Raw genomic sequence first — 17,661 nt, forward strand, 5'->3', positions numbered from 1 at the left:
AAAAACGGAAAATAGGATCTGTCGTTCAAGCGTACCACTCCCTGCTTCATGTTCCTTCGCGTGCACGCTCCATCGTTCTGCTTGCATTGCCCATTCAGTGCTTGCCACGGCCTCGGGAGACCGTTGCACGCTTACCCAACTGTGACAGACGAGCGTCCGCGCCACCAGAAGGTGCGGTCATCTCCCTAAGGTTACACGACAGGGGGGCTTAGAGTCATGGGTGCAGGTACCACCTAAGGAAGGTTAGTGCCTTGGCTAAAAAGATCCTTCTTGTTTAAAGACTGCTTTATTAATTGAGCAAATACTGCGTGCAACGTTTATTATTTTCCAGATAATATGTTGGGTTCTGAAGAATTTCTTAGTGAGTGAGAGAGAGGTTTCTGCCCCCACAGACCTCACATTTCAGGAGCAGACAACAAAGAGTAAGTAAAGATTATAGATGGTGAACAGAACTTTGAGCAACATCCACAATTGCCTGAGGTGTGTCCGTCGGGGCAGGGTAGGAGTCTAGGCTGCAGGAACAAACACATGTACTCCCGGTCCCTGGGTGAGCAGAGGAGCTCTGCTCAGGGGGCCGACCGGGGGCCAGCTGAGAGGGACTCCAGACTCCAGTCTCCTCAGCAAGAGAAGAGTGAGGCCAGTTCTCCACTGGCCATTAAATACTTCCTCTCTGAAGTCCTACATCAACACGTGTCACTTCTGTCCTTTCAAGCCAGCTGCACATGGAAGGGACCGCGCTTGGGCATGGGGAACAGAGTTGGAGAAAGGCTTGGCTTGAGGAGAAGACAGAAGAGTGTCCCTGTCCTATAGCTATAGACTCTGGCACCTTGACCTTCCTGGGCACCCCCTTCTGTGTTCTCTGATGGTGGTCTTCATCCCCAGATGGGGTCCACTCATCAGGGTTTCCATTTGGCATCTTTCTAGAAACACAGTAAGAAGCAATCATGCCTAACAAGTCCACCTGGTCTGCATTCCTTTCTTTATCACAAGAATCTCTGATGACACCCTACAAATTGTCCAACTACATCCCTCTAATGTTAGCCTCGTGGGTCATTTTTCTCCCCTAAAACCTACCCATGAGAATCTGGAAGAAGCCATCCATCACTCTGTCAACTGCTCTTACTGAAACAGTGCAGACGGTGTCTGTGGCCACGGTGACAAGACATTCCTAAAGAGACACAGTGTTGGTAAAGTCTTGCTTCATCGTGTGTAATCTTAGACTCATTACCTTGTCCTATAGGACATTTTAGAGTCACCACTCTGTTTTCACCGGCTCACTGTGTTCCCACTGCTTTCTTTGCATTCAGTAACAGGGAAATGATCACCTCGTTTCTGGCGGGGCATAATTGGTCTAGATCAGTCATTTCACTAAATGGTTTCACTACCTGGTGGATTATTGTAATTTCTTGGAAGCCTGTGATGAAATTTGTGGAGCCATTCATCTTCTTTTGGCACCTTTCCGCTCTTTGAGTCTCTAATGGTTTCCATTATTTCTTCCCTTGCGATACACTTCTCTAATTTTTCTTTATTGCTCATGGTTACTGGTGCATTGCTGTTTTTGTAAAGAAAATTTGAAACCCGCTACACCTTATGGGGTTAGTCCTGATTTATATTCATTTTTTTCTGAAATCTTACTAAAGCAGAATTAATTTAAAATTGGGCACTCTGAAACCCTTCAAGACCCACCTTCTAAAACTGGAAAGGAACCAACTATTTCATGTAAACAACAGGAGAAAAAAAAAGTAATTTCCATTTTCCATTAATGCAATGCCAATGGATTAATTTTGTCCTAAAAGGAACCATTGGGGCTTTCTGTATTTACGGTGTGACTCCCGTTAGCCGATGGTCCTCACACCACGATAGAGCTTCAGACTGAATTAAATACATGTTGTACCTCCTGTGCTGTTTGCCCTCCTACTAGCCATTCACCCCCATCTAAAGAACAGAAGGGAGGTACACTCTGGTTGGCAATGTGCTTGTCTAGACACGACCTTTGCGAGTCCCCTTGGGCTGCCAGATTACCCATGCATCGCGGCTTTGGCCAACAGGAAGCAAATGGCAGTCACTGACCAAGCTCCTGGGAGAGCTCCTTCAAGAGGAGGCTGACTCCGATGGCTTACACGTCTGCCCTTGGTCTGTCTCCTCCTTCCTTTATGGACGGCAAACATGCTCATCACGAAGCAACCGCATCATGAAACCATGAAATCATTTCAGATACCAAGGCTTTTCTAAGAGCAAAGACAGAGGTCGGTTCTTGCTGTAGGTCATAGCAATGCCAACCTACTCCTTCCCACAGCTACCGTCCCATGAGACAACAAAATAACTAATTTATTTTAGCTGCTGGTCCTCAATTTGTGTCACTCAGAATCTAAAGATCTGTTTGAGAAAAATGGCCATCTTAACAATCCCGAGTTTTCTAATCCATAAATCCACTGTAGTCAAAGAAATACTCAATGTTTGCAATCCTTTTAAGTGTGTTGGGATTTCTTTCATGGGCGAACACACAGTCTGTCTGAAAAATGTGTATTTCCCATGTATGTGCTGGGGCTCACACCCTTGAGACTGTTGTATGCTGGCCACTTGAACCATGTCGACTGAAAACGTTCAGGTTTTCTCTGTCTCTGTTTATCCTGTTGTGCTTTCACTGAGCTGTATGGATGGGTCGATCCATGTTTTTCATCACATTTCAGACATTTTCAGCTATCATTTCGTTGAATTTTTTTCGCCAAGATAAATTGTTTTCTCTTCTCTCCTTCTAGGACTGTTACTATGTGTGTGTTGGTCAGTGTGCTTAATGGTGTCCATGTTTCGGTTCCTCTTTCTCTAACCCTTTTTCTTGGTATTTTTCAGTTACATGAAATTTACTGACCCATCTTCAAGCTCATGGGTTCATTCTTCTGCCCCTTCAGATCTTCTGCAAAGACCCTCTAGCGAATTTCTGCATTTTGGTTATTTCTCTTTTCAACTCCAGAATTTCTGTTTGGACCTCTTTACAATAACCTCTGCCTGTATCAATACCCCCTACTTGAGGACTCCTTATAGTACTATTTTTGCTTAATTCTGAAGAATGACTTTTGGTTCTTTGAATGTATTTATTCTGTCTGCTTTGAAGTCTTTACTAAGTTTACCATCGGGGATACTCAGGCTGGTTTTGTTTTCTGCTTTTCTCCGGGAGGGCTCTTGTTTCGTTGCGTGTCTCATAATCTGTTGTTTAAAACTGGACCTCGGCCAGCATCCAGCGATACTGGATTCTTATCACCTACGGGATAGCTGGCGGGTGCTGGTGGTTTTCTGTTTGGTGACTTGCCTGGACTCTCTCTAGACTGTGTCTCCACAGCGTGTGGCCACTGAAGTCCCTGGTCAGTTTTTCTTTTTTTAATTCCTGTGTTTTTTATTTTTAAGTCTGATGTCAAAGGGGTCACCCCCGGGTCAACCCTGCCTAGTGGTCAGCCGTGCTGGGCCACCGTTTGTGCGAAAGCCCCCTCAGCCGGTAAAGCTCCCCCCGCTCACTGGTCGGTCTGTGTTTGGGTTGGAGGATGTATTCAATACTCACGTGGACTTCAAGTCTGCTCTGGCTTTCCCGTTCCCGGGCCTGAGACCTCACATGAAACAAGGGACGGTGCAGCCTCTTACACGTCCTTCGCTTTCCAGACCCCGGCAGCCTGCGGGAGCTTACCCGAGCCGCTCTTTCTTCTGAATTCCGGACAGGCCTTCCGCCTGCTGCTCGCCCAGATCCTCAGGGTCTAGGGCGTGTGCGCCATCGATGGCCTGGAGCCCCCTCCCGACATTGGCCTCGGTTTGAGCAATGCCCCGGATGTGGGTTTCCTCCGAGTAAGGCCGGGAAGCTGCCCTCCCCGTGGGCTTCTCTTCCCGGGTGCGCGACCACACCGTGCAGCTGGGACGGGGGAAGGGGGAGGGCGCGATGGCCACGAGTCCCGGCCAGATTCAGTACTGTTTCTTGAAGAAAGTGGGTTGTACAGTTGGATCGACATCGAGAGGTCAGAGGTGGCAGTTTGTGTCCATTCTGACTGTCACTGTTTTCAGTGAGAGAATTTACAGAGCTCCCCCATCCCCGTCACAGGGCGGTCTTTTCAATCCCTCCATCTGTAAATCTGTCCGTCCACTGGCCCTCCTCCTGCGGAGGAGTCGTTGGCATTGTTTCCTGACCCCCAGCCCGCTCTGTTCTTGGGTCCTTCGTGAGGGTTTTTTCATATGAATCTGGGGTCAGAGGTGGAAAGTGTGTGGGGGGCGGGTGTGAGACATTTCCAAGATTTCTCTGATGTTTTACTCTTTACCAAGTCCTGGGCTAATATTATGATGGAATATCCTGTTGAAACTCTCTGGGTAGAGTTTTTAACTTCTTCTTCCTCTACGTTGTTGCACTGGAGTTTCTGTCCTGTAGTTAAATCCATTTTCTGCCTCATTATTCATGCTGAGCACGGCTGTCGCATCCCGGGCCAATAATGCCAGCCCCTCACCCCAGCCTCAAGGATGGGAACGCGCCTTTCCTCCCGCAATCTTTGTGCATCTCCACCCCCCCACACACCCAGCTATAAGTACAATCAAGAGCTAGACTTTATTTTTCAGCTGTGTAATTAAAGGAAAACACAGGTGTTCAGTAATTCCCAGAAAAAGTGGTATAGTTCATCTTTGGAAGCAGAGATTATTGTAACATTTTTTTAAGACTTTATAGTCTCAAAATATGTGGCTCAAATTGGGATATTACATCCTATAAGTTTGTGATCCATTTGTTAATGGGATGTTTGGGCATTTCAATAAACTTCCTGTGGAATGAATTTTAGAGAAAGCTGACGTGCCCAGTATGTAGACACTAGGGTTCCTGACATAAAGAGAATTAGTGCGCTTTAAACTAGTACTGCCATCATTCTGAACAATTCTTATTAATTCAAAAGCAACAAGTTGTTCACCAGCCAACCCCCAAAAACTGATTGTGATTTGAAAAAATAATGTCTATCCAATAACAAATCAATTTGCTATTGTAAATTCAAATTAAACTTCAGGTGCAAAGGAATGAGGCAGTCTGCACTCGGGAGGGCAGTGTGGAGGCTCCTCAGAAAGTTAACAGTAGAGCTACCCTATGATCCAATGATTGTGCTCCTAGGTATTGACCCTAAAAACACAATAACAGTGACTCAAAAGGATACAGTCAGCCTGATGCTCACAGCAGCCTTATTTCCAACAGCCACGTGGTGGAAACAGCCCACCTGCCCACCGTAGTCGAAAGGGTAAAGAAGAGGGAGGGGGTAGGTGTGGAATGTAGTGGGGTATTGCTCAGCCATAAAAAAGATGAGCTCTGCCACTTATGACAACATGGGCAGACCAAGAGGCTATTATGCTTAGTGGAAAGAAAATCAGTGAAAGACAAATAGCATATGATTTTACTCCTATGTGGAGTTTCCTCATATGTGGCCTTCAAGAATAGAAGACGAGACAAACCAACAACCAGACTCTTAACGACAGAGAACACTCTGATGGTCACCAGAGGGGAGGTGGGTGGGGGACGGGGGAAACAGGTGACGGGGAAGATGGAGGGAACCTGTCGTGATGAGCACCGGGTGTTGTATGCAAGTGTTGAGTCGCTCCGTTGTACCTGAAACTAATATTACCCCGCATGTTAACTAACTGGAATTTAAATAAAACTTAAATTATTCAGAGAGAAAAACATAAAGGAATGAGGCAGCCTTATGTCTGAGTTTCTTAGTGAAGGAAAGAAAGAAATTCCTAGATTTCCAGGGCAAAGTGCCTTCTGGTGTTGCCTAGTAACGTGCCTGTGAACCAGGAAGTTCCGTGGCCTATAATTCAGATTAGTCCTTCAGACTTGTTTCAAGTGTCCAGAATTCCAGGGGGAAATGAAACTCAATTTCAAAAATAAATTTTGTAGTTCAGAAGAGCAGGCAAGATCTTCTGCGGTCTAGAGTGGGCTAGTTCTAAGCTGGAACAAAATGAATCAGTTTGGCGAAGGGCTGCGGTGACAGTCATTACGGGGGATGGGTTAGGTGAATGTTTATGGACGCTGCTTCTCTGTGTGACCTTGACCTCTTGACCTCGAGCAACTAATCCTCTTATTGGGAGGTTGCAAGAAAATCCTGAAGATAGTAAATGCCTTTAGAATGAGCCGAGGAGTTCATGGAAGGGTGTCAGAATGTTGAAAGGGGAAGAAAAGCTTCCTCCAGAGAGAAAGCATTTGAACTGGACCCTGAATCAGGCATTAAAGAAACAGAACCCTGGGCTTGTCGGTCCAGAGGCAGCCCACTGAGGTTCCAGGCAGGAAGCATAAATACTAGACGTGAACTGAAGCCTGAACCGTTGAATACTGGGATTGTGGTGATCGACGAACCTCTCGCCCTAACGGAAGCAATATGTTCCCAGCAACACCACCTGTTTCCAGAGAGGATGCCCACTGTTACCATGTTAAATTTCCCCCCTGAAAACCTGACACTTTAAGTGTATATGTGAATCTAGACACTCTTGAATCCTAAGTGTGGATGACAAAATATATCTGTTTGGTGCCATCGTCTAGACCAGCTTGGTCTCTCTCCACGTAAAGACCATTTGGTTCGACACTTGCTCCCTTCACAATCCTTGGGTCTTCCTTACGGCTTTTCCATCAAGTGGTCGTCCACTCTCTGGTGGACGCCTCCTGCAGTGGGGATCTCACTGCCTGGCAAGCCAAGCTGAGGACCAGAACTTTCTTTCTTACACTTGTCCCCCAAATTGTCTAAGTTGTTCCTATCACTACACGGTTCTTCCACACCGGGTACTTAACGTGTGCAAACTTCCTTGCAGATGTCACCGGGTGCCTTCAAGGCTTCTCAGTTGCCATGGTTTCTAGTCCGTCACCGCCCTGGTCACCGTCAACTAGACGGATTTGGTGATCTCTTTACCTCAGTGCATCACACCCAGGACTGAGGAAGTAGTGAAAAAGGGCCGTCCTGATCCTTGTTCTAGGATGACCGGTTCTGTCAGGTATCACTTAGTGAAATACGATGTCCCTAAATAGTGTGGCAGGGAGAGACTGATATAATACGGAGTGATCAGAGTGCTGGGGGAGGGGCAGGAGGCTACCACCGGGCTCGAAGCAGGAAGGACCTCCCAGCTTGCCCAAAGCGAGTGTCCCATTCATTGTACCTTGTCACTGCAACAAGGTGTCACAGTGGGAGGGAACCCAGCTGATCCCCAAAAGCAGTGTTTTCTGGTGAACTGGTCAACATCTTTATCCTGTGTATCTAAAGCTGAGAGCTTTATGAAAGAGAAAACCCATCTGTGTGGGCTCTCAAGCCACAGCCGTAATGTCGTGAGGCTACAGGGGGCCAAGACCGATGTTCTAATGTGTGTTCACAGCAGCATTTGTCAGGAAACTTCATATGCCCTCTATGCACTCAGTGTTTCCAGAAAGAGCTGGGAATGTTTAACATTCATTATTTGCCCCAAGAAAACGTATTGAATATTTGTTGCAGGAAAGTTTATAGATCAAAGATTTGAAAGTCATTTCTTTGATGGCTGATTTCCTGAATTTTTCAAAAGCAAAACCTGTTTTCTATAAAATAAATTAACTTCTGCTTCACTGAGACCTGAATTGACATCAACTTCTCCAAGGTCAGGCAACAATATCTGACTAGGGTCTCAGTCAGACGACCTGATTCATACTGTTCATTTTCAATGATGTGAACAGGGGGAAAAAATCCTCAATTAAAACATAAAAAGAGAACCTCTCCAAATGTAATCCATTTTTCGATAGCACTCAGGCAGAAGTTATGCAGAAGGAAGTGATTTTGAGTGTGTTTTCTCTGCTTACAAGTGGAGATGTTAATAATTAAATGTGTTTCCAGGAATAAGGATCTACTCAAGTACAAAGGAACTAAATGTTTCTATCACGCATTTAAGTGGCTGAAATCGGTCGGCACTAGGTCTCTCCCCATCCACGGACGCCCTGTCCCAGGGGCAGGAGAAGGTTCTGCACTTTAAGCTAAAAGCAAGTAAACGCACCTGCATGTATCTTTCCCCACCTCTCCCCATGCCCTCCCCGCGGGCCCGGCCTTGACCCCCCCCCCATGTCTACACTCCAGCCTTAAACGCTGCATCACCCCGCCCTGTCCGTCCCGCAGAGCAGATTTCAGGGCACGTTGTCTGCCGCTAACAGCCGTCTCTCCCTTCTCGGACGTCCGGCTCCATCCATGTCGTCCGCACCGGCTTCCACTCTCCAATCCTGTCTGGATGGGAATAAAAACAAACCCACCACCACCAAATCTCCCTCGTCAACATCAAAACGATAATGGTTTGAAGATGCTTCCCATTGAGGGGCGCCTGGGTGGCTCAGTGGGTTAAAGCCTCTGCCTTCGGCTCAGGTCATGATCCCAGGATCCTGGGATCGAGCCCCGCATCAGGCTCCCTGCTCAGCGGGGAGCCTGCTTCCCCCTCTCTCTCTGTGTACCTCTATGCCTACTTGTGATCTCTGTCAAATAAAATCTTTAACAAAAAAAGAAAAAGAAAATGCTTCCCATTGAGAGACGTGCCTTACAGAACACGTGAGAAAAAGCAGCCTTTACATTGTTCCCCTTCCCCGATGGCCAGGAGGAACACGCCTTCGGAGGGAGCGTCAGGACTCTTCCCTCCCTCCATCCATGCACCCAAATTCCAGTTTGGAGGGGGCAGGCTGAAGAAAACAGCTTATCACTTTTGAGCTACGGGGTATTTCCAGAGAACACCCCACAGACACCCAGGACACCCCAGGACACCCCCTGCTTCCTCTCCTTGGCCGTTGTCTGTACCCCCCCTCCCCCACCCCAACACGCGGAATGCACAGGGCAAGCAAATTCGTGCTATTCTTTTTAGAAAATCTGATTAGGGGAGTGACCTCGATGTTGGTCTAACACAACTATAAACAAAGTCTAGAAACGGACTGACTGGGGTCGACCCCACTGTCTCCATCACGAGAAAGACCGGGTGAGCTCGGCGAGAATCCCAGGGGTGGCCAGCGGCTCCCCCAGATAGAAGGGGACCGTGGGGCCTCGGCGTGTCTCCAGCCACCTGAGGACAAGCCCACTGTCCCTGATGACACAGACTAGTGGCAGCAACTGTCGTACTATCCCTGATCACCAAGATCAGGTCCTAAGATGGGCCTTACCTGCAACACCCACCACCCGCCCACCGCACTGTCCCTTTGCCAACTAGTCTGTGTTCCTCCCGGCTTCTTCCACAGCAAAACCAACCTATGGATGCTTTACTCCATGTGCATTGTCTTGAGTTTTGCAGTTAGAGCCTTCCTATTTGGGAATTCAGGAGGCAAACAGGAGGAGGGGTTGTTTGTGTCCAACCCTAATTCAAAGAATCGGCAAAGGTTTTAGTCTAAGTAAAGATGTAGAGTAGAAGATGCGCGTCAGAGGAAGAGTGGACAATGGAGGCTTAATGCTGCCCAGTCTAGCCCTAACTGCAGCCAAGTCCTATCTGGAGAAACAAGTGTTCCTTAATCTGGCTTCTCAGATTCCCCAAACCAGCAGCTCTGTGGCTCGGGGGCTGGGGCTGAATGGAGACAAGTCCCAGCGGAGGCAGAGGTGGGAGAGATGCGAACTGCCTTCAGAAAAAATACCACCAGCTGCGAACTGCGCCCGTTAGTACACAGAAAGGCTTCCCCCTCCAGAGCCCAGGAATATAGCCGGACCCTCTGCTGAGGCAGAAGGGCACCACGGCCCCCCAGCGAGCTTACAGGGGACCTCCTCTGCAGCTTCCAGCTCCCAGAAATCCAGTTTCTGGTTGGCTTGTTTTTAAGTAGCCGCCCAGGACTTGACCTCATGACCCCGAGATCAAGACCGGAGCTGAGATCAGGAGTCGGACACTGAACCCACTGACCACCTGCCCCCAGGTGCCCTGGAGATCTGCTCTGACGCTCTAGCACCTGATGCATGGTTTGCGAGCTGTTCTCGTCAGTGCAGAGGGAATCGGCTCCCCGTGAACGCGGTCCTGTTCTTTCCATGGAAACAGTGTGAAAGCTTCTCTCCCTGCCGCCTGAGAAAGGAAAGAGCCTCCGAGGGCTGATGACCCCCAGGGAAAGATGCCCCTGTGAGGTGAATGCTGCCGAGATTTCCCAAAGAAGAGGGGAGAGCGCGCGGGGCTGCCTCCGTGAAGCAGCTCGAGAAGCTCCGAGCCGTGCACCTGCGGGGAGCAGGTGTCCGCACCCCGGCCTCGAGCGAGCCCCTCCCTCCGGCAGCCCTGCTGCCGGCACCCCAGCGCCTCAGGCCCCGGTTCCTCCGCAGCCCAGAGGGGTTCACTCTCTACCACGTCGCCCTCACTCGTTCTCCCTCCCCAACCTCCCCCCATCCCAGCCGTGATTCATCCTCAAATTCAGTGTATGGTTTCCGGTAAGGAAGCTCTTCGGGCGAGCGGGACCACAGCGCTTCCACAGGCCGGACTCTGTGCAGGGCCCCCGGGCTCCCTGGCCAGGGTCCGGCGGTGTAGACGCGGCGGCGTGCTCGTCACCTGTCTCCAGGACGGGGGTCGGGAAGCCCTCGTGTGCGCCGACCTCTGGTAGGAAAACCTGGACCACAGCGAGGCTGAAACGACCCGCGTGAGGGCACGGGATTCGGGGTGGGGGCAACGCGCTGGTGCAAGGGGCTGGAGCCCGCGTGGGTCACCGACGCCCCCGGCAGCCTTCTGAGCGCCCGCGGCTCGGGGAAGGGAACGTCAGGGATCCGGATTCTAGCTGTTTCCCAAACTTAATTAAACACCCCCAACCATTCTCCGTGTGGAGGACAAGGATGGACGGAGGGGGTTACGCGTCAGAGATTCAACCAATTTTCTTGGGGTAGAGCTGGGTCCGTGGAGGGGTCGAGGTCCCGTCCCCGCCCCCCGCGCCAGTCCCGCTCCTCCTCCCTCTTCTAAGCGTCCAGGAGGCGGGCGGAGGCTGTGGATTCGTCAGTGTCTCTCCCACGGAGGGGGGTCTAGGCCCGTCCCTCTAAATGCCTACCCACAGACTGTGGTGGAAGTGAGGCTGGCCAGTCTGTGGCCTCCCGAGAACAGGAGCTCCCCTTTCTGGCTCTGGAAGCACTTGCTCCCGACCCCACGGGCCCTGCTGGGGGGACTCGCAGGCAGCCCCTGGACGGGTTTGTGAGAGAAGAACCAGGCCAAGGCATCGGCCCCACCGATGGTGTCTAGGACCGAAGCCCCATTCAGGGGCCAGCATCTTGCTCCTGAGCTTGCCAGTGAGTCCTCAGGGAACAGAACCCACAGCTCGAGCTGAGCCTGCCAGCTGATGCCACCCAGAGCAGAGAAGGGTCACCACGGCATCCTGTCCAAGCTGCATGGTCTGGAGCCAAGGGACGGGCCACTGTTGTTTCAAGCCACTAAACGTGGGGACGGTGCGGAAGGCAGCGGTGGGTAATCCAAAGAGTTACCAAGCGCCTCTCTCTCACCTCACTGTGACAAACCCTGTTAACGCCAGGATTAACCCCTGCAGGGCCGTCCGCATGAACAACCTCTGCCCCCTCGGGCTCCTCTCCCCGTTCAAACTCCTGGTGTCTCAGTGAGACAGCACCGGTGCCCTCCTCCTCCTCGTCCCCAGCGCCCCCGTGCCCACCACGGGGTTAAGTAAACTCTCTTCTGTGACACTATGTGAGTCACTTACCGTGTGGTTCACAATTCTACTTCTTATCTGAAAAATGTAAGGCCAAATAGTTCTTATTTTAGAAAGGTAATAGAGTCCAAATATTAAACACTGCATCAAATTTGTTGTGGGCCTTACACCACCTTGTAATCAAATACAGTCACATTTCACCAGTGAAATACACAAGTATTCACATTAAATAAAAACCATAAATAGGAAAACTAAATAGACTTCATTTAGAAAATACAGAGGAGACACTGTGGACCCAAGTACTAGATTCTAGACTGACCCTAGATCCCTTCTCCTGGCCACTGAATTCCTGGAGGACAGGACGTGCCGTTGGGCATGGTTACTCTCTGCCTGGCTCGTCATGGATTCCCAAAAGGAGCATGCTGGCTTCATCACACACAGCCCCCCACCCCCACCCCAGGGGAGCTATTGAACACGGCCTCTAGTTCTGGAACCACGTTGTTTTCCGGGGTAGAAAACGACTCGTACCTCCGGCCTTGGTTTTATTTGGGCCAATGATCTGAGCTCACAGCTCTTTGCTCAATTTTAATAAGATTTGGTGAAGGACCCAGAATCGAGGGAGTATGAGACGATAAGACGGAAAGCCAAACCACGAGGAATATCATCCGCGTCAGCGCTGGGGTGAGTCTGTTTCCGACTCCGTCTGCTAGGTAAGCTTCGTTCAGGAATCCCGGCCTGGACAGTGATTTCAGATCCATAACTTCCACTTAACACTGTGCACTTGTAAGGGGACACACAGTATCATTGGCGAGGCATTCGGTACTTCTCCGAGTGCTCAGGTGAGGACGGAGATGGTCTCATCACCCACCTCCAGCGCCTCTGCTGGCTTCCAACCTGTTCACTCCTTATCCCCCCCCCCCCTCCCGTGACTAGCGCTGATGCACGCAGCAGGCCTCTTCCTTCCTTCTCGGATCTCTCGCCTGCTGGGACACGTCGTTCGCTTCTTCATTCCCGGTCCCGGGCGTCACGGAGCTTCTTCCGAGTCTAGTGGAGAAGCAGGCCGTGAAGGGATCGATACCTAAGTCGTGACTCAGGACCGTGACAAGCACGTGATGAACTAGGACAGGCAGGACAAACCTGAAATAGAAGGGACCCCCCTCGGGGAGTGTCAGAAAACACTGCCCAGGGAGGGACTCTGAGCCCTCCACAGGCCAGCTGCCCGTCCCCACGTCCTCTAGTGTCGTCCATCCCAACCCACGCGCCACTTTGTCCCTGTGGCAGCCTTTGACTGGCTGAGCCGCCACCTTATCGCCTGTGTCCTCCATCCCTCCTGTGGACAGACCCTCCCCTCTACCTCTGTGCCTTGTCTTTCCTACAGTCTCCCCGGCAGCCCGCTTGCTGCTGTGGCTGTCTACACCCCAGAGCGGCTGTAGCTGGGTGTGGTCTACACTGACGGTGGTTCCCGTGTCCTCCAAGCCGCTCCTCCCTTCTCATGCGGCTTCCTGGTGATCCTCACGGAGGCTCATTGCTTTCCATTCGAGGAGAGCTGGAGTTTGCTCTTAGGACACACAGATGCTTGTCCCTGGAGTACAACCTAGGAAGGTTGTCTTGCCAGCTGAGAAATTGTATTAACTGTAGAGATATTACTAAGTTTAATTTGATTTTTCTGACATTGTTGCCATTTCAGCTCCTGCTGGAGTAAATGTCTCACCGATTTTTGGAGGGGGACAGCGACGCTTCTGGAGAGAAGAAGCTGACACTCTCACAGGATTCTTTTCACTGTTGCTCCGGCTGCGCAGCATTTCCAAGCTCTGTGGGTCCAACCGGAGACTCGGAGGTGGGTTTCTCCGGTGGTTCTGAGGAGAGAAAATCCTGTCCGTGCTTCGGATCTCAGACCTACATTTTGTAATCGATTTCTTTCTTTCTTTCTTTCTTTCTTTCTTTCTTTCTTTCTTTCTTTCTTTCTTTCTTTATTGTATTTTTCATTTCACTTTCTTTCTGGCTTTTTGCAGCATTTTGTAAAGCGCTTGGCCAAACTGTGAGGAGCTCAGGGGCAGGAAGAGGACCCCACGGTTTTGCGTGGGAGAAACCCGCCATGGCTGCTGTGAGGCGGGGGAAGCCCGCGTGGTGGGGACACCGAGGGCGTCTGCTAGAGGCTGACCACAGAGGTCACACGCGGTGATGTAGCTGGGGAGCTACGTTCTTTAAATTATTTCTTTGGAAATAAACTTACAGAGAAGCTGCGGTAATGGCGAGGAGCTCCCGAGACCCCGGACCCAGACTCATGTAATACTGTGGTGCCGCGTTCCTACAGGTCCTTCTTCCCGGACATGTGACAATGAGCGGTCGCAGCCGCCCTTACTCTGCGGTAACTCAACACCCGCCGAGCAAAGGCTTCTCAGACCAACTGCACAGTCACCGGCACGGGGAAGGGCACAGGGAACGGGGCTCCTGCCTCCCCGATGGGTTGTGATGCCTGCAGGCAGCCGTGCCCAGCGCTGCGCCCCTCCTGCCGGGGATGCGGTTGCCCACCTGGTCCGTCCCCTCCCCGCCGTCTGGAAAGGCTCCCACTCTCGGAGGACTGTCCCGTTGCCGGGCCCCCTCTTAGAGCTGCTCTGTTCAGGTTCAAGTTCTCTTTTCCCAGCTTCCCTTCTCAGACCGTGACCCTGGATCAGGCGAGAAACCCCCCGCGTGTCGGGGGCCACCGATGCTGAGGGCGCAGGACGCTTCCTTGAGCTGAACAGCGTCTGGCAGGGAAGCCAGAGTGGAGGGGACGGGGGCTGGGGACACGTCTGAGCCCAGGCTCACTCTCCAGCGGCCGGCATGCCCGGGTGTCCACGTGCGCACACTGCAAGGACCAGGCGTGAGGACCACACGGCAGACGGGGAGTTTCTGCCTCTTCCGTCCTGGGCTCTCCCGGGGGAACCGGAGCGCCTCCTGCCAGAGACACCCATGCCTGGCCCCCGGGGGAACATCCGTTGCCACAGAGATGCTCAGGAAACAGCTCTCGGGAAGGAGGTTCCTGGCAGAGGGAGGAGCCCCTGCTCCAGCCGCCCTGGGGACGGGTCCCAGCAGGGCAGTGGAGGCGGGTGCTGTCAGCAGATGTGTGGGTGCAGCCTCTGGGTCCCGAGTCTGAGTGGACGAGCCACTTGGCCTCCCGATGGTCTGTGTCGTGCCCGATGTCGTGCCCCATCTGAGTCTTGTCCTGTGATCCTCGCTCGGTGCTTGCAACGATACCCATGTAATCACTTTGTGAGTGATGAAGTGTTGTGCACGTGTGACCCTTCCTTAGTTATTGTGATGATGTGACCTTGAAAATGAATCCTTGAGGCTCCCAGAAGGGTCCATCGTGGACACATCTGTCCTTCAGCAGCCATTCTCCTCAGCCTCCTGTGAGATCCCTTTGCTTCCGCCACATGCGACCACATGTCCTGTCCTCCCCACTTGGGGACACTGCCTCTGGGCTGCCACGGGACCTGTTCGCTCTGAGAAAGAGGGCGCATCCCTCCCCCTTCTTTCCTACACCTCTACATTTGGCTCAGGCCATGCAATTCCAGGCAGGCGCGTATAGCCAGGCTTCACCCAGAAAAGGAGCCCACAGGGAAGAGGATGTGAGCTGAAGCTTTAGGTGAGGGATAAAAGGAGTGACGTAAATTTGGGGTGCGGGGGCCTATGGCCATCACCCAACCTGCCAGGCTTTCCTGTCCCTGTTCTGCTCCTGGCTGGACCATTACATGGTTCCCAGGCAAGCACCCTAAGGCCAGCAGCTTTCAGAAAAAGCCAAGACTATCAGCTCGAGAAAGTTCCTCTCACTGTCCTGTCGTGAGAACTTTCATTATCGTCACTATGTCGTGAGCTTCGACGTCGGACTTGCACACGAGAAGTCCTTGATCATGAATGGAAGTTGTACACGTGACTGTCTGCTCACAAAACCTGCAGTCCGGCTCCTGACCCGGACTGGACTTCTCATTCCTTTTGCTCCCATAGTGACATGTATTTTCAACAACTCTAACGGTGTCTGAACTGGAACTCTTAGGCGACGTGAGCTTTCTGAGGATGAAGAGAGCTGGGAACGGACGGACTCCTTCAATACACAAACGTGTGTTCTTTCTGTAACAGAAAGACCTTTGAACTGACAAATCTTGTACTTAACAAAGCATCTGCAGACCCCTAAGTTCACAAGCAACTCCGCGCTGTGGCTGTGGTCTGGGAATCAGGGGATCGATTCTCAGTGCGCCTGGAATTGGGAATTATGATCATGCATGGCCTGTTAGCTCCCCGTGCCCGCTAGATGGGACGCTTCACTTGACTCTGCCAGTGGCTTTTGCTCGGGCACCTGCAGCAGCTATGCCCCCAGAGCCCATGAGCAAGCACCTCCCCGTGAGTCCGCAGGGGGCTCCTGCCCAGCCATTGAAATTTCCCTTGGAGCCCACTTTGTCTAAGAGGTGTGATGTCTCCTTTGACAGAAACAAGCAGACTCGTGCATTCTTTGATTTTCTTAGGATCATGTGACTAACAGATAAAGAAATTCTGGATTTGCACATAGCTTTATCTAACTTAAGGTTACTATCTGTGATCCTTCCACTGACAAAAAGTAAAACTTTAAAGGAAAAGAGATGTTGTCTTTTTAATAACCTTGCTCTGGGAAAACATGAGGAAAGTCTGGAAAAAATCTGCATTCAAGTAACAAAGTTTGATTTGGCAAAATCTAAGAAAAGACAACTGAGTGGAAACAATAGAGCAAAAGATAAAAACAGCATTTCACGGAAGAAAAGTCACAAATGGACAGGAAAGGTAAGAAAAGTCCTTTAACCTTACTCAGAGCTTATTTGTAAATGAATTGTGATTTGAAATGCAAATCCCAACCCTCGGTCCTGCATCTCACACCAGCAAGTCAGGGCTAAGCACCCATGAGGCCTGAGGCTGCAGGGCTATGAGAACGCCTCTTACCTCATCTCCAACCGCAGGGGAGCTTCTATGAGGTGCCTGAAAGACTGCCCAGCGCTTTTGTTCCTACACTCGCGCCCCAGGGAAAGTGTCCCCACCCGCTCACTCTCTGTCCTTTCCTTGGAGAGCTGCCTCGTCAATGAAAATACATAAACTCACAAGGATTTTGACGGGCACTGTCAGGTCATTGTATCTTCTCACCAGAAGGTCTGTTGAGGCAGATAAGTGTGGGGGTGCGGCACGGACCCAGACACCTGCTCTGTGTCCTCACTCCCGGGATCACAACCGTGGAGGACTCCCCTCTGCTCTGCAGCCCCTTCCTTAGGCAGGGATGATGAGGGAGCAGGAGGCTGGCTGAGGACAAAGCAAGAGCTGGCGCCTCGCACCCCCCCTTCACCCGTTCCCCTCCATATGTGTAGCATTCCTCGGGCACCCCTGACTGCCATAAAGCGATAAATAGTTAACTTGCAGAGATCACAGTCCTGCAAGGCAGGAGTCTCCCTTGGTTTGCAAATGTCCTTGAGATTACAACAAAGAAGTTACCTTATCAATAGCCCAATTTCCAGGGACACAGAACTCAGTTCCTCAAGCCCTACTGTCACCCTCCCCTCCATGAAAACGGAAGGAGGCGGAGGTAGAAGGAAAAGTAAATAAAGTTAAATTTCTTCTAAACCTAAATCTCATTAACAAGGATGCCTGATAGCAGGAATGTAACATTCCACCAGGAGACTCCCAATTGTCTTTACTTGATAGTAACCAGGCCTTCAATATCCTGATAGTATTCTTTGCCCCAATAGCCCTTCTGAACACCCCTTTGTCCTCACCTACCCAACTCCTGTGTATATAACCAGCCACTCCTCACAACCGGGGGCAGCAGCTCTTCCCGCCCACGGGTCCTGTCCCCGTGCTTTAATAAACCACCATTTTGCACCAAAGATGTCTTAAGAATTCTTTCTTTAGTCGTCAGCTCCGAACCTCACCCCACCGAACCTGACTTAGGTTCTGGGACTTCATCAGGGAGACCCGAGAGGGCTTCCGACTGGAGAGTTTCCGGCAGGCCACCAGAACAGGGGCTTGCGGATCTCCCTGGGGACACGAACGTCATATGAACAGGACACCTGTCCGTC

The sequence above is a fragment of the Mustela nigripes genome, chromosome 1, assembly GCF_022355385.1.
Source record: "Mustela nigripes isolate SB6536 chromosome 1, MUSNIG.SB6536, whole genome shotgun sequence".
NCBI lineage: Eukaryota > Metazoa > Chordata > Mammalia > Carnivora > Mustelidae > Mustela > Mustela nigripes.